Source organism: Amblyomma americanum, chromosome 5 (genome assembly GCF_052857255.1).
Source record: "Amblyomma americanum isolate KBUSLIRL-KWMA chromosome 5, ASM5285725v1, whole genome shotgun sequence".
Classification (NCBI taxonomy): Eukaryota; Metazoa; Arthropoda; class Arachnida; order Ixodida; family Ixodidae; genus Amblyomma; species Amblyomma americanum.
Window position 1 is genome coordinate 128,076,617 of NC_135501.1, and position 17,308 is coordinate 128,093,924.

The 17,308-nt window shown below is 53.4% G+C and overlaps 1 protein-coding gene across 2 annotated transcripts in view; it reads left to right on the forward strand.

The window, feature by feature from the left end:
- Nucleotides 1–17,308, forward strand: part of LOC144132683 (acyl-CoA:lysophosphatidylglycerol acyltransferase 1-like) — a 125,720-nt gene that overhangs the window by 66,378 nt on the left and 42,034 nt on the right. The window lies entirely within an intron of this gene.

Here is a 17,308-nt window from a genome sequence, read left to right on the forward strand (position 1 = left end):
GCATAGTTCTACTCGGGGAGGAAAAAAGGGGCCCACTAATTGCTTGCCCCCTCATCCCCCTGTCGCTCACTACGCGAGCGGAGGTGGTGTTCGAGCGCGGGCGTTTGTCGCGGGGTTCGCGTTGCGGCGCGTATTAGCCGAGGTTTCAGGGAGCGTTCTTTTCCACTGCATTCTCCGGCACTGCAGTGCAGCCTTCCCCGGCACTGGCTAAGTGGGTGGGGTGTTTGGGCTGTTCTGTGGGTTGTTGGCGGGAGGTGGTTGGGCTGGTGGTTGGAGCTATCGGTTCGCCTTCGCACGCCGGGGCCTCACATATCGGACCCGCCATTTCTGGAACATTGCCTCTCTTGTCGCACACGCACTCAAAGGGAATTCACCGGCCTACTTGTGAAGGAGTGTACCGACGGCGTCCGTGCTGACGGATTGGTATTTGAATGCGGTGTTTCGCGACGATGTGCTTGCCGAATATGTGCGTGTCCGGTGTGACACTCACTCGCAGCATGTTTACTACCGCTGCTGGACGGCATCACTGCGCATGCGCCCATATCTGCTCCTACTCCCCCTCCACGCCGCTTTAAGCGTCACTAGGTTAGAATTTCGAGCAATTCTTTATGTAGTCATGGTGTTCGGCTGCTAAGCACGAGGTGGGAGATCGAATCCCGGCGGAGGGTAGGGAACTCCGGGTAGTTTCGGTTTGAAATACTTCAGCACACCATGGCGATTCGAGAACCGGCGGCTAAAAATGGATAATTCCTCTGCATGCAAGCAGCGCCAGAGGCAGGAGAGGTGGCCGAATTGTCCGAGGCACCGGAAAACGAAACTGCTGTGTTCTCGCGGCCAGCGCTTCAATCGCACGCGTGCATTAAGGTTTTTTAATGCGTAAGCATCGTATGGCTTCGTTTGCGGCTTCGTGTCATCACGAGCTTGCCATGACGATGACGTTCGAACGAATTTAGTTGTAAGAAAAAGAATGGTTGCATTAGATAGGGCATCGAAATGTCTCGCAGGGGAAATAATGAGAGGTGCATGTGGGGTATTAATTAGAGCAAAAACCAAAAACTGGGCGGGCCGGAGCAAAAGTGGCGCCAAATTTAAGAACACCGTAAGCGGGTGAAGCTAAAGCGTGGGGCCAAATTTGAAAATCTGAAAGTGTGGACGGAGTGGAGTGTGTCGCCAAGTTTGAAACTGAAGCGCGGCGCCACGTTTGAAAACTCAAAATGGGCAATGGTGGAACAGCGAGTTCAGCACAGGGAGGCCACGAGTCGAGTAGAGACGGGCAAAGAGGGGCGAGGAGGCGTCAATGCTTACGCATTCCTCCAATGCGGGTGCTGCAGTGATGTTATATATATATATATATATATATATATATATATATATATATATATATATATATATATATATATATATATATATATATATATATATATATATATATATATATATATATATATATATATATAATATGCTCAATATGCCGTTGCCGTGAAAGCGGTACGACGCTCCATGTTGGCTTTCCTCTGGCTACCATGGGAAGAATTGGTGCTCATGTCTGGATTAGCTGGGCGATGATGTCTGTGGAAGTTTGTTGCCGTTGTATACCGGCCGCCACTAGGACAGGCTGACTGCACAGCGGTAAGGGAATCTGGCGCGGACGAAGGAGGCGTATTCGAACGGCTTCGAAGGTGCGCACCTTCAGTGCACACAGTGTGCCAGAACGTGGAACAAGTGCGTACTTCGTGACTTGTGCGTGCTTTCGCGCGAGAACGCAGTGGTCACGCCGCCCTGTCCTCGGGAAGAAGTGTGGTGATCGAGATTGCGTGCTCGTGCGCGCGTGTCTCATCTTGAACGCCGGGGGCGCCAACCTTGAGCTCTCGCTGGCTACGGGTCCGTACGCCCTCGCGCACTCTGCACTGCGCTCCGGCCTGGCACACTTCTCCCAGTAGGGCAGGGAGGGCGCTGTGCGTTTCACACGCAATAACAGCGCCCTTTGGCAAGGTTTCGCTCTCAATATCGGGGGTGGGGGAGGGGGGGGGGGGTATGCACAATCTCGTTTACAGCTTCTGCAGTGCAGTGGATGCTTCGAACGCGACGGGATGACGGCTTCCGCGAGCGCACCAAGGAACCCACACATTTGCGGAAGCACTCGTGGCTTCCATGGGGCTGCAAGTAACTGTCAGATGCAGTATGCATGCAACCAGACGTGCGCAGCTTTCATGCCGGGCAATGCGAGGGCTTCCTTCGAGCGCGCGTCTGCTGTCTTGTTGACGCTGCACGCAATTAAGAATACATCATGCTTTGCATCGACTTGTCATTAGTCCTCAGTACGGCCGGCAGCGCTTGTGGGGCGGTTGCATTGTGTGGCTTGCGCTCAATGGCCGTTTTTCGGCGCCATTTTAGACAGCGGAACATGTAGCGCGGAATACCGGTCGTGCTGTTGTTTTATTTTGTAGCGCAGTGCGTGGCTCTTATAGGGCTGTGCACGCTTCGTACTAGTTCCGCAAACCAAGCTCCCCCAATAGCACGTGTTTAGAAGGTGCGATGCTGAATGCATCTGCGTACTAAATCACGCCGGCTCACCCTCGCTTCCCGATTCGCAGCACCAGGCCGGTCTCTTGCGTTGCTTTCGCCAGCCGTTATACCACACCTTGCGCGACCATTGTGGCCGGTTATTTGCGCGTTGTGCACGTTGTGCACAGGCATACACTAAAAAACAGGGCCAAGAGTGCGAATGTCGAGTGGGTTCGCGGTGGGCGCTCTTGCCGGAAGAGGGCGCTGTTTATTCGGCCCTTTTCACAGATACCCAGAAGACCACCAGGCGTCGCTTGCAAACCCATTCCCACCCCAACCTGGCGGTACTTTCGCTCATGTACCCCGGGAAATTCTTCCCCCTTTGCAACAAGTGCGGCGACAGGGCCACACTAGACCACATCCTCTGGAACCGTCCGGTGCATCCGCCTCCCCAGGACCCAATTCAGCTCCGAGCAGTGGGAGGACGTGTTGCTCAGCTCCAACCCGCAGACCCAGCTCCGGGCAGTGGAGCTGGCCAGCGAGGTCGCCGTCGGCCATCCAGCGCGATAAAGACCTCACCTTAAACCACTTGCTGCCGGCGAATAAATGTTTTGCGATCCAATTCAGTCACAAGATGTGCTGCCCCCTGGGGAGTGGCGAAAATTCATCTCCTACCCGTTGAAAACAACCGCACGTGCGAGACGCTGGCGCGATCTGGTTCTGCGAGGAGCCAGCTGCCTCGATCTGTCGCATATGTGCCTGCCACTAACATGAAGTGCGCTCGCGGAGTAGGAGCTGGCGGTTTGATTTCAACCACCGGACTTGGGTGGAGAAGAGGCGCGCGCATGCGCAAAGCGGCCGTGTGCTCAAAGGTGGATAGCGTCTCTACGGCGGCGATTCAGTCGATCGCTATCGCATGGGGCGGCCCTAATTCACCGCCCATAGGGACGGCTGCTCCAGATGCCGCGATGGCTATCGACACTGGCGCCGGTGAGTCTGTTCTTTCTGGGCGCCTTGGCCGCCACGTTGCTGCCTGAGCCAGGAGCCTTGGGTGCGTGGCGTCGTATCGATACTGCCGATACTCTGGCAGCGAGCGAGTGCCACCTTGACTCCTGCAGCAGCGCATTGCTGAGAGCGACTGGGCGCACACTTTCACTTTGCGTGCTGTCCTGTTTGGGGGCAGCTGCTTTGAGTGGTCTCCGCCGCACAGGCCTCCGCTTGTTGAGCTCGGATGATTTCGCCGTATCAACGGAGTGTGGGTTTCTGCGCGGCTGCGTTTATTTCCGAGGAGGCCCTTAATTGCGAGAGATAACCTTCACACGTTCACAAGCCCCGCGTGGTCGAAGTTTAATCTCCACACCTCCACTAAGGCAGCCACTCCGTGGCCCACTCTTTGTTTTGGCCCTTTGAAGAAAATGGTGCAGTTAGCCTTATAAGCTGTGCACGCTTCCCGCGTGGCTTTTGGCAGACGGAACGACCTTGCGCGTTGCATGCACGCGACGCAGGTATGCTGCACTGAGCGCACGTACGCATATGCACTGGCGGCGCTGCTGCTGCCATGGAACACGGAGAGGCCCGCGGGTGTTGCGCTTTGGCTTCCTTGGAACGCGCGGTTGGGTTTGGCGCTCTGCTTGCCTGTCGTCATTCTGTAGCGCGAAAGCGCCACTTTGCGGCGGGATGAAACCCAACCAAGAATCGTGTGGCGTTCCTGGCCTTGAGGGTGCAGAAATAAATTTTGCAGTGGCTGGGTTTGCAACCCGCGGTGCCGCCAACATCGCTGGCCACTCCGCGAGCGCACTATGCTATCGCCGCCGCCGAGCGCGCCTCGTGTTAAAGTGCAACACACTCTCGCGCTGTGCGTTGCGCATCGTCGTCTTCGTCAACTTGCATCTGCGGTGCCAACAGACCAGATCAGCTCAACCTCGATCGGAGCTTAGCCTGAGTCAATATCGTCGCCAGACGTGCCGAGGACACAGCAAAGGAAAAAGCATGAGCCAACCAGGCTACACGCGTGCTTTCCCACGTCTACTCGGTCTAACTACATTAAAACCCTACAACTTTTTCCCTTCTGCTGTCGTTCTCATGACGACGTCACAAGTGGGCAGTGTTTAAAGAGCGAGGCTCTCGCGATTCATTTGGGAGAGCTAACCATTTTAATGCAGATATCAAGGTGAGCGTACCCCTTGTTGACTAAAGGCACTCCGGGAAGGAGGTGACTTGAATTGGATGCCAAAATGCGCCCTTGGGCTATGCGATGTCAGTGCGCGTTGAAGATCCCCCAGGTATAGTCGGAAATTATTCCGGAGCTCTGTACTGCAGCACCTCTCTCTCTCTTCTCACACTCCCGCCTTTCTGAGACGGTCACTGCTCCTTTGATTCCGAGCCGTTAGGATCGTATCTGTCCCCAGCCGATATACTACTGTGAGATTCTCCTGCTTGAAATACTACTACTATTACTTGCCTTCCAGTCTTCGGTTTCTACCATTTGTACTATACGCCAAATAGCAGCGTGGATTGCAGCCGCCGGCTGTCACGCAGATGGCCGAAGAGATTGCACAGATTACTCACATCGATCACCCGGCGACCCGGTTTCGAGCACCGTTCGCCCTCTCCTTCTCTCTCTCTCGCTAAGCCTTCGTGTGTATCGTTCGGATATCGGACAGTAAACGCCGGGCACCGGTTTGTTTATTTGTCAGCGCTCGCTAGCTCTGCAGCCTGGCCCGTCCTTGCGCCGCTTTGCGCGCGCCCACCGCAACTGTGTTACGGGGAGGGCGGCCTTGGCACAAACCCTGCGGGTGGCGGCGCTTGCGCCACCCGCGATTTTAATCGGGTGGACCCACGTGAACGGCGATTGTATGCGCGCATGTATGCACGGCGAGCGGTGTTGCGTGCGCGGCGTCGTTCGCTTTCCCAAGCCCTTGCTTGCGCGCTTATTCATGGGGCGCAGTAATGACGCACGATTCCGAGATATCCGTCCGCACTGTTGTGGCCTCTGCGTGCGAGTCGGTTCCTTGCCAGCGGCGTTAATGGGAAACGCGTAGCTGAGGGATTAAGTTCTTAGGTCCGCTACCAAGTTGGACAACGCAGGGGACCAGCTGAGCCTGCAGTGCTGGGCCCCTGCACCCGGGCACTTCGTCACTCCTGACATGGTGGAAACAATGACGTCTGCCTCCGTCCCTGGTCTTGGTAGTAGCACGCGGAACGGACCAGTGCTTCTGCCTTAGGTCACGGATCGATGTGTTGATGGATAAATGGATGGATGGATGATAATGGCCTTAACCCTTTGTATCAGGTGGCAGCTTGAACAACCTAGCCTGTGTAACGGCCCCCGCCCTTTTTTTTTTTCGTTAACATTTTTCTCTCAATTTCGGTTTCCCCTTTTCAAATGTTGAATTTGACGACCTTTTTCGCAAATTCCTCCCTCCTCCAACTTCCTCGACCAGTCTGCTAGCCGTCCCTTTGTTAATGCAGCGCTCTCCTCATCAATTCGTCCGTCCGCCCCAGCAAATACCAGCGGCCGCTGTTCCGGCGGCAAGGGCGGCACGAAGTTCTGTGCGCATCAAAAGTAGCGGCTCTACGGTCTCCGTTTCAGTTATAAAGGCGGCGCATTATGCATCCGAACCTTTTAATGGAGGTTGCCGACGTCTCCAAAGCGTCGTCCAAATTTCCACTTCTCTTACCCGCTTTAAAGACCAGTATACATGAGAGGGAGGGAATGGTGCGATGTTTTTGAAGCACGGGTGCGTCGTTCCGCCAGCGCGTTCTCCTCGAAAAGTCCTTTCTTCGTCTCGCGTTTTGAAAAGAAGCGCTCCGAAAGGGAGCGCACCGGAAACGCGTAGCGCTCGCGGGCGTCCCCGTTCACCTCTTGTCGCCGTCGCAGCGTAGCCTCTTTCGCCGGTGTAAACACGTGCGGCTTCCGCTTCCGCTCCTTTCGGCTCTCCCTGGCCGAGGCGTTCGCAGCTGCCTCCTCCCGCTCCCCCCATCTTTTTTTTTTTTGATGCCATGCTTCGGAAAGATCGCGATAAGAACCGCGCTAATGGCGCCCCGCCTTTCTAATGATGCGGCGCGGACGTGGGTAAACATTGGCCCCGCGCCTGCCTTTCTCTCTGCCTTTCCACTCCTGCCGGTTGGAGGGACGCGTTTTTGCGACATCCGAAGGGACGCGCCTCGCGATCTCAGGCGCCAGTCTTGGTAGACCAGTAACGAAATGTAGCTAGGCACCCGAGCTTTAAAAGGCACCTGCACGCGTTCCGCCTTTTTCACCTCGTCCTCGTGGGCTCTCTTAAACTGTCGTCGAGGGACGGCCCATTACCTCCATTGAGCTTCGAGGGTGGATCTGCGAGCCTGCCTGGATCGATGGGCGGGCCCTATAAAAAGACTTTAGCGCCGATAGCGCGCCCAGGCCAGTGCATATATATGCGTGTGCGTTTGTGTGTTTCTTGTTCGCACAGACGGAGGGCCCGGTACTTGGTGGAGGAGGAGGAGTAGGGTACGACTCTGGCGCCGGGTGTGCGACCTTGCCCCGAGCAGTGTGTAGGGGCGCTGCTTGTCGGGAGGACGACCAAACGGGGAAAGGGGCGGCCGGACGACGGACGGAAACCCTTTTTCGAAATCTCCTCTCGTCCTACCCTCCTCTCATGGGCGCGCGCGTTTATGTTCTGTCTGTTTGGCTTTTCTTCCTTTGTGCCGTCAATCTCCGTTCCTGCCGCTCGCTGTCGGGGGTAACGCAGTCTGAGCACGGACCGTTTGGTCGGAGGTTGGTCTGTGCAGGGTATATATATATATATATATATATATATATATATATATATATATATATATATATATATATATATATATATATATATATATATATGGACAGCATTACAGTGGTGGCAGCAGGCGTGGTTGGGAAACTGCGTACCGGTCTTCTATCCGTTGCGGGATTGAAGTAGCTGATTACAATTGCTATCAATTCGCCTGCAATGTTATTCTAGTGGTCGGTTACAGCTCTCCGAAGTAACTGAACAATTACAATAAGTTACGTTAGTCAGATAGGTGCAACTCAAAAACGCAGCGGCTTTCCCCAGTCAAAGGCCCCTCCTTCCAGCCCAACTGCGTGTTCCGATTCTCATGACTGCTAGTGTGACAAAGTAGCGAGTGGTAGATGAAAGGGGATCAACCCTTCCCTGCATGATCGGGGATAGACCCCCCTCTCTCCACTGTGTCGCCGCTTCCTGCATTATCACGCTAGCAGGATCATGAGAATTGGCCGACGCCATTGGTTGGAAAGGGGTCTTTTGATGGGGAAAAGCCGCCGCGTTCTTGAATTATATCCGACTATATCGAGTTTTCTTCGCACTTTTATTAGCGTATGGGATGTGCACAAGAACCATAGAATGAGCCGATGGAGCCTCCCGAGTGTGGTCTTTTTTTTTATATTCGTACGCTGTTTAATTTTTAACTGCTGTTGTTTTTCCAAGTTTTCGTTGGTGTTATTTCCGCGTTTCACTGTGAAAACATCTGCAGCGACACTGGAGACTCTCTCGGTGTATGCACGCGCTGGAGGGAAGTGTGGAATTGTAACGTGCGAAAGCCTTGGGTGCTATGGTCGTATGCGACCCAACAACAAAGCTACAGGTGCCCCTCAAAGGAGGCCCTCCAGCCAGTGGCGTCGACCGATCTTCACGACGCAGTGGCTAATCCGACTAAGCCGTGGTTATTCCCTATTCAACTGCCGCTCCTTGCGATTTCACGCTGGCAGGCTTAATGGGATCGGCCAAGGGCGCAAGAGGCGGAATGAGTCAAGGGGGGAGAATCGGTCGATTCCATTTGCTGGAGGGACTCCTTGGACGGGAATCTGCCGCTTTGTTCTTGAGTTGCATCCGACCATAGCTCGTAGTGTTGGAAGTTACGCGAAGCGGCGCGCTTCGTTCTTGTTTGCGCTGCGAGGGTACAAAGCTCCAGCTCACTACACTTGTGAAGAAATGTGAACCCTGTGTTTTGTAGCACCCCCCTTGTGAAGAAATGTGCCACCAAACACTTGTACCGTGTTTGGTGCCACAAACAATGTACCGCCAAACACTGGGCTATATAGTCGGATACAAGTCAAGAAAAAGGCGGCTTTTCCCAGTCACAGGACTCGCTTTATGAGTGTGAGCGTGGCAATGCAGGGAAGCAACTGTCGGATCCCTATAAATTTAGGGCGGGGACGAGCCCTTTTTCATGCGCCACTCCCTGCACTGTCACACTAGCAGGATCATGAGAACCGACCGACGCCATTGGCTGGTAGTGGGTCCTTTGACTGGGAAAAGCCGCTTTTTCCTTGACTTGTATCCAACTATATAGTCAGATGCGGGCCGCATGGGCTTGCATGTGCGGGCATCCTTACGCGTGCAGCCTGTCCACAGCCCGGCCATTCTCCCTCACGCGAAGGAATATGTCGCGCTTGTATCCTGCTAAGTTGTATCCTACTGTTTCTCTTTATGTATACATGCACACCTTGTACTACTCCTGGTCATTTGCTCGGCGCAAGAGTTCTTGGCCCATCACTAAACAGCGTAATATCGGAAAGCGTTTATGATAATACGTGTAGGTGTCCAGCCTCAAGCTTAGGTCCTCCCAATTTAACGCCGGGAATGCTTCTTTCCTTCAGACGTGCAGTGAATATCAGTGTATCCTTGCGTGACATTCGTGTCGATTGATCTTATCTTCCAGTGAGTTTTTTTTTTTACCAGCCTTACGTGCGAATCGATGACGGCTTGGTTGCGTAACTCCTGCTTGACCGCTGTTTCTTGCACGGAATGAAGTGGATACTCGTAGGCTGTGACACTGAAGAATGCGTGTACCGGATGTTTCACGTTATCTGAACCAAGTTTGCCGTTCTCACGGTGTTACTTTTCTACCACTGTAAGCATACGAGGTGGTCTGGAGCGCGTTCAGCAGCTCCAGGACGCGCAGTTGTTTGCGACAAGTTAGCTTTTCTGGGGCTGTTTTTTGTTTTTCCTCGCGAGCTTTGAACAAAGCTCGGGAATCACACACACACATACAAAAAGTAGCTTCCAGGCTAATCCTCGTTACGTGTGGATTATCCTACTGCATGGAGTAGGGCAATCTCCCTAATCGTGTTTAGTAATGTCGTTCCTCTTTCCTGAAAGGACTACAGACACGTAATTTTATTGCCTGTTTCGTTCTTTCAAATGATGCGTTAGGAAATCATGGAATACATGGATCACCGCGTGGTATTCGCCTATGAGTGTTAAATAAAACCAATTTATAATTGAATTTCTCCTCTCATGCTGTTTCGGCTTCATCAACCGAACGATGTCTGTGACGGGTTCATGAACATCAGGTCGCTTGATGCACTGAAAAACTGCAATATAAACGTTGATACGTAGTATTAATTCAATGCAGAAAAGTGGTATCTTTGTGATTGGGATGTGATACCACATGTCTACACAGACCAACTGCCCTCAGTCCTCAGTGTCCCTTTAACGTGCGCTTACATCGCTCAGCACACGGGCGCTTTTTGCCTCCCATCGAAACGCGGCGGGTTCAAGCGTGTATAATGCGTTTCATGCCTGAAAGAGACGCCACTTGAACAAACGGGATTTGAACAAATCCCGTTTCTATGCAGTTAAGGACCCAGTAGCAGATCTCGCCGAGCTTTTGGACAGCGGCTGTTTCCATTTTTTTTTGTCCCGCGGCTTATCTGTCACAGACCTCGTGTGCGTGCTTGCGTGCGTACGTATAGAGGAATGCAGCATTGCGGGCAGTGGAGCCGGGGTGGGGCGTCGCGTTGATAACGAGATGTAGTGCTATCCGGATTATGCCCCATTGATTTGTAGTGCGGGCAGCGGGGAACAGAGGCGTCGGTATTTTCTTTATTTGAGTGGGGGCAGTTTTCTCCTGTACTGGAGACTAAAGGCATAAACGCCCGTTTACTCCTGGGTTTTCGGTGCATACAGGTTAAAGCACCCGCGATGGTCGAAATTATTCCGGTCGCCTCCCCTGACAGCATGCGCGCGTCATGGCGCACATTAGACATTTAGAGCAAGGACACCCTAGTCTAAAGGTATCTGATAGCGCCCCTTCGGTTATTGGGAGGCCAGTGCGCAGGCGCAGGATAATAGGTGCTTTTGAATATGGCCACCATATTGTAAAGCTATCTAATAACGCCCTTACGGTTATTGTCCTGCGCACTGGCGCCTATTCCCCTATGCCCCTAACCGATATGGTCACCCTATTCTAAATGTCCCTATTGTTTACTGGCCTCTGAAGGTTTCAATAATACATGAAAAAATCGCCAAAGACGCAAACAGCTCTCACTGAAGAGCGTTGTAGAAACCGCATGACTGTATAGTTGTTTATTTTTCTTTCTCCTGTATGAACAGATTTGGAATCTGTGGAAACGAGTTTTATCTGCAACCCCCCTTCCCCCAGCAGACGGAAATGAATTGAACGGATGGGGAGCGGTTCGGCTGAAGATGATTGAAGTCGCTCATGGAAAAAAAAAATGAATAATGATTTCGCAGTGGCTTAACTTGGCTAATCCTGGAATTCAGCGAAAAGCAAGCGCACGCGTGCTAAGCGTCTGAGGCTCGTCGATGGCAGCACCGCTACACGCTATATACCCACACGACCACGTGGCTATGACGTGGAATCGTGTTCTTGCGACACCCCCATCCGATGTCATCACGTGTCTTCACATCACCACATCGGATGTTCTCAAGGTCAAAGGTCACCCAGTGTCAAAGGTCAGCTAAATGTCAAGGTCAGGGCTCAAGGGTTCGACACCATAACTCTACCCATATGGTCATACACGGCTATCCTTGTTTGGGGTAATGTCGTTCAAGATCGTTGTGTTGCCTACCCGAAGAAGGCTGCTTTCTTAGCATACTGAAGCTTTTCGCTTCAAAAGTCGGCGTGACGATATTGGCATGGTTGGATGCCCGACGAAGACAACAAAGGCTGGTCTGCTCGGCGCCGCCCGCTTCTATACACATAGGTGTTCGGTTGCCGCCTTCGTTTCAGTTGTACGTAGGTATTCGTAAATATATTCTGTATTCACGTAACAGTACGTGTACAGCCTACGTGTTTAATTGGCAACCTTTAGCAGCGAGCCAAGGAAATGAATGTAACGGGACATCCGTATATCCATAGTGCTGTGGTACTACAAGGACAATGACGCAGACGGAGGGACGACAACACAAGTGCTCACTAGAAACTTACAAAATTTATTATAAGCACAGATTATATAAGCATATATTATATATATGCGCAGTCCAGAACAAGGTCCAGAACGTGATACAGCACCAACTCGCCCAATTCTCAACCCTTTTACATCCGTACATATAGCATGCGAAGCAGGCGTCATGGAAGCCAAACAGGACGCGCGAGAAGTGATAGCGCGTGCGAAGACGTGGCTTCGCGTTGGCGCAACACATTGCGGGCTTGTGCGTAATATAAACGCAAGTTATTGACGGGAAACTTTTTTGATGCCTTCAGTCTGCGGTATATATATATATCGGCTGTGTGTTGTGATGGCTATGGCTTGCGCTTATAACCTTATCTCCGATCTTTTGCCCCAGCGTTTGAAACTATGTGACTTTCCGTCGCGTGACTTGCGTCTGTGCAATGCCAACTGCGTAGCAGCATATCGTGCCGCTCCGGATGACGACCGTGTGGTTTTTGTAAAGCGCACCGCAGGGATGGGTAGGCACGATCGCCCGGTGGTGCAGCGGCGTTGGCCGGAACTGTCGGTGTGTGAGCACGCACCGTTCTGTGCAAAGGTCCGGTAATCTGGGCCAGTGGCGTGACTTCATCTACTACGTGCCTTCCATCCGAGACGTGCACCTCTGCCCGTGCTTTTTCTTTTTTGCCGCATTGCATGCATCCGTATTACATGCCCATTGTTTCCCCTTTTTCCTGCCACCCTTTTTGATTTTGGGGGCTTTAGTGTTTACGTCTGGTAAGCATTCAGCGAGCGCTAGCTTCGCTGCTGGACATGCTGACGCTGTCCGAATAAGATCAGGAAAAGGTTCTCCCCCTCCGTTTGTTCCGGTCGTTCTGCCTGACCCCTGTCACTTGAGTCCACGACGGTGGGTGTACTGTTCGCCGACAGCGCTGCTCTCGCTGGGCGTACTTACAGGGTTGTTCGCTCGCGCCGTCTAATGGACGGAGCACTTAGAATGTGCGAAATTGTCCCATTCATGCGCCGCTCGTGTATGCGACTTCTGGGTACGAGCGCAGCCGCATTCATTCTTGAGAGAGTATCCAGCTGGGTCTGTTTTGTAATCTTCCGTTTGGTCGTCACGTCAGCGGGCACGAAAGGACTGGCACGGCCGGTTTGGACGCGCCGCCAGCGCCGTCGCATCCAGTCCGGCCGTATCACAGGAACCAACTGGTTCCTCCAATCCGTCGCAGTATACCACTGAGAAGTTTCTTTCTCGAGACGGCATTAGCGCTATGAAGGTCGTCAGGCATGTCAAGCGCGTCGTCTTGTGCCGTCATTTGTCGGCCCGCCATTGCGCCATGGGATGATGTCACGACCAGAGTACATCATCCCCCACGACCTACGCCACCGGTAGCAGCGGACAATGGCAGAGGGCCGAACGGAAGGAAAACAAAATATTAGAAAATGCGGCCCCAGACAATTGCCGCGCACCTCACTCGACTTATTCGGCGGCACACCGGTGAAAGCGTTAATTTGTGTCTTCCGGGCCGCCAGAGACGTTCCGGGAGGCGTACATAAAGACTGGACATACGAAACTAAGAAAGTCCGCATCGAAAGGTATGCTTGCGACAAGTGCTAAGGCTGATTGGAAGCGTGTCTGGCGGGCACTTACCGCAACGCGGCTATTTCCGACGGGTCGATTTGCTAAGCGATGTCCTGCGGAAGGAAACCCGGTTGAGTCATACCGGCCAGCATGTACACGTGGTCGTCCGCTGGTCGGCGCGCGCGAGCGGTTATCGCCAGCGGACGCGTTTGTTTGACCGAGCGCGGGCGTCGGTGGCGCAATCGTGCGGAGCCGCCCTCAGCGCGTGGCATGTTGCCAAGTTTGGGGAAGCAGCGTGCCGCCGGGCTCTAACGCGGAGTCTCTGCATATTGGACCGTCGCGTTCACTCTCAGCGCCGGCGCGTACGGGTGACGCGTCCGCCATTCTGTGTCCGGGTGGCTCCCTTCCTTCGGCGCTGTCGGGATCCGTTGTGTGAGAGAGGGCGTGCCCTTGTATGCGCTATGAAGAGGGCGGTGTTGCGTTTTGCGAGCTTCCTGCTTTTCGCGTTCAAAGTGGGAACGTGTGTGTGTCAGGCGAGGGTGGTTTCGGGGCCCGTATCCTGGAACTGCTCACCATGTGGTCGTGTCCACGTGGGCCTGCCTTCAAATGGGCGAGTTCGCTTAAACGGTAAAACGTCAGCGCCGCCATTTCGGATTGTATTTGTTGCGGCGGCTTAGATCCCATCTGCTTCTTTCGAAAGCCTATTTATATCCATAATAAGTATATGTGGCACTTATGTTGTAATGTTCACCTTAGCGCTAATACTATATATGTAGTGGATAGTCTAGCCTCAGCCGAGGCCGCCGCGGTGGCTCGGTGGTTGTGGTGCTCGCGACTGCTGACCCAAAAGACGCGGGTTCGATCCCGGCCGCGGCGGTCGATTTTCGATGGAGGCGAAATTCTAGAGGTCCGTGTACTGTGCGATGTCAGTGCACGTTAAAGAACCCCAAGTGGTCGAAATTTCCGGAGCCCTTCGCTATGACGTCCCTCATAGCCTGAGCTGCTTTGGGACGTTAAACACCCGTAAACCAGTCTCAGCCGAGGTGGCGTAAGGGGAAAGGCGGTCACCTCACGCAGTATTTGGATTCCTGCATGCAAGCAACCGGTGCGGACCCAAGTGAACTACTTAGTGTGCACTTCCGAGAGATGTACGGAGTATGTATGGCATGGGGTGGTCGGTCCAATAGTGTTGACTGGCCAGCCCGCAGACAGAAAAATTTGCTAATATAGAGAACCACACGCACTGCCCCCCTTTTTTTTTTTTAAAGCTGGGCAACATACAGAACTTCGCACATGACTGTGTCCCGTCGCAACGGAGAGCCGACGCGCGGCTCGTTGGCGAGTTAGCCACACTGTATACGGACAACGTGGTAGAGAAGGGACTGATTAAAATTTTGTGTTTGGGCTAGTTGGCTCACACTTGAGTCGTAACAGGGCAGCGCAAAAAAAAAAAACGACACGGAACATAGCAGTAGCACAGAATACAGGACGGGCGCGGTCCTCTCTTCTACGCTACTGCTGTGTTGCGTGTCGTTTTTTGCGCTGCCCTCTTACGACTCAAGGGGAGGGACTGGCCGAGGGGGAGCGGCGCTTTAGGTGAACATTGCGAACGCTGCAGGCTGCGTGATATCGTCGCTGTGGTTGCATCGCGTGTACCGGCGATTTCCAGTAGCTTCGCAGCGGCCTTCGTTTGTCCCCATTCGACGAAGGAACACGCGCACACTTCTAAAGCGCACTGCACACGCGATAAAGCCTGCCGGTGTTGCGTCACAAGGATGCGTCGTAATTCATAGGAAGCACTCCATGGCGGTAGCTGCGGGAAATTCTTCGAAGACTCACTCCTCGTAGACGCTGCCAGCCGATAAGTCAGTCCTCGGGCGATGTGTCCTTCAGCCTTAGAGACGCGTTCGGTCTTCCCTTCTCGATCTCGTGCTCGGTCCCAGAATGCTACCGGCGCCCAGTATGCCCCAGCGTCGAACTTGAGGCACAGTCCAGATTCTGAAGACGCTCGCCGTCTCTCTATTCGTCCAACCCCACCCAGCGGTTGCTGAACTCCTATACCGCCCAGCTCATGGACGCGGCTCGTGAAGCGTGAGCCAGGGAGGCTACACTAGTCGGAAAAAGCGGCTGTTCCCCGTCAGAAGAGTTCCTTCGAGCCAATGGCGTCGGCCGATTCTCATGACACTGCTAGCCTGAGTAGCGTGACAATGCAGAGTGAGCTACAATGAAGGGAGGTGGGACTATCTGCGACAGTGCAGGGAAGGGACTACCCCCTTTCACCACCCGCTCCCTGCATTGTCAGGCTAGCAGGGTCATGAGAATCCGCCGACGCCATTGGCTGTAAGGAGGTCCTTCGACGGGGAGAAGCCGCTTTTTTCTTGAGTTGTACGGTTGTACCCGAGTACAATCTTGCTTGGAGCACGCGGAGAGCTTTATTTTCTTTCTGGCACCTCTCATTAACGGACATCGTGTCATTTCGTGTTCCTCGGAAGCACGTGGCCTCGCCGTAGCAACGTGGCCAGTTCCTGCGCATTTTCGTCGTTCGTATTTCAGCTGCGCATGCGAGCAGTTCCCCTTCTCTGAGATGCTAATCAGCCAGAGAGCTTCGGAAGGAAAAAGGAAGGCGGACGATAACACGCAGTAGAGCGTCACCAGGCGGTACTACGGAAGATGGGGGGGGGGGGGGGGGGGGGCTTAATTCAACAGAGGCAGAATGTGGAAAAAAGCATGACAATTAGCATGATAGCCGGTGGGTTTCGAATAAAAAATGTTGAGTCGCGTAACAAGCAGTCCTGTGGGTGAGCCCAAGCATGTGGGCGCCATATGACGGCATGATGGGACTGCTCAAGCTTAGGGCAAGCTGCTGCAAGGGCTTCTCCTACGCGCAGCATCTTGAAGAGGTGAAACGACTTGAGATCGGGCAACAATGGTCGATTGATTCGGGTTCACGGGAAAAAGCGCCTAGGGGAGAGACCACACACCTGTGCTGGTAAAGGTTTAGCAGCGGAACACAGCAATGCATTCTCTAAGTGAGACTTCAATCTGTCGTGTTCGGCAAAAAAGAATCCTGCTCCAGGCTCTGGAGCAGAGATACCGGAGTTGTTGGCAATGTAAGGTGCCCAAAGGGGCGCGACAGCCAGTTTTTTTCCTTCTCGGTCTTTGGCGAAGTGCCGCTGTGTGGCACTTCGGTTTTGCGCTCAGTCTTCCGACAGGCGTGCCCAGCAGCATGGGCCCACGCAGTTGTCGCTGTAAAACTGGGTGGACATAGGTTGCCCTGCCAGGCTTACCTGACTGCCAGACTTTACTGGCGGTGGCATAAGAGTGGAGACGCGTAACTCTGGAGCCATTCTGCGATTTGTGCAAATAGTGTGCTGCGTTTCCCAGTGCAGCTTCCCAGTAACTTAACGTAGTTGTGTACTTTGGCCTCTGCGAACACTTTCATGGGTGGACTGAAGGAAGGCAACAGTCACAGTCAGCAGTCCAGATTGTTTATTTTTCATGTGGTGTTGATCAATGGGAAATTAAGAGTGCACTTACTTTACGGCTGGAAGATAAGTGAAACATTTTGGAGCAAAGGAAAAAATTTGAGAACGTGTGTGTGTGTGTGTGTGTGTGTGTGTGTGTGTGTGTGTGTGTGTGTGTGTGTGTGTGTGTGTGTGTGTGTGTGTGTGTGTGTGTGTGTGTGTGTGTGTGTGTGTGTGTGAGAGAGAGAGAGAGAGAGAGAGAGAGAGAGAGAGAGAGAGGAGGGGGGGGGGTAGGAGAATTGCATGACAGGTGTGCAGCAGCGGCACCTGTTTCTTATTCACAACAAAATTTGCTTTCTGATGGACTCTGTGGGAGGTCCACGACAATAGCTGGTAGGGCAGCCCTGCCTGCAGTGGAGTACAGTCTCCACTTGGCGGCACATTCGAGCGTGAGTAACGGTGCACTGGTGGTGGTGGTTGTTGCTATGAAAGGGGGGGATACTGGTCCCGACGTATGTTGGCCCCTTGGGCATCACTCTTGGGGACCTGCACTGCCGCCACTGCTTTGCGTAGGTGCGGCGC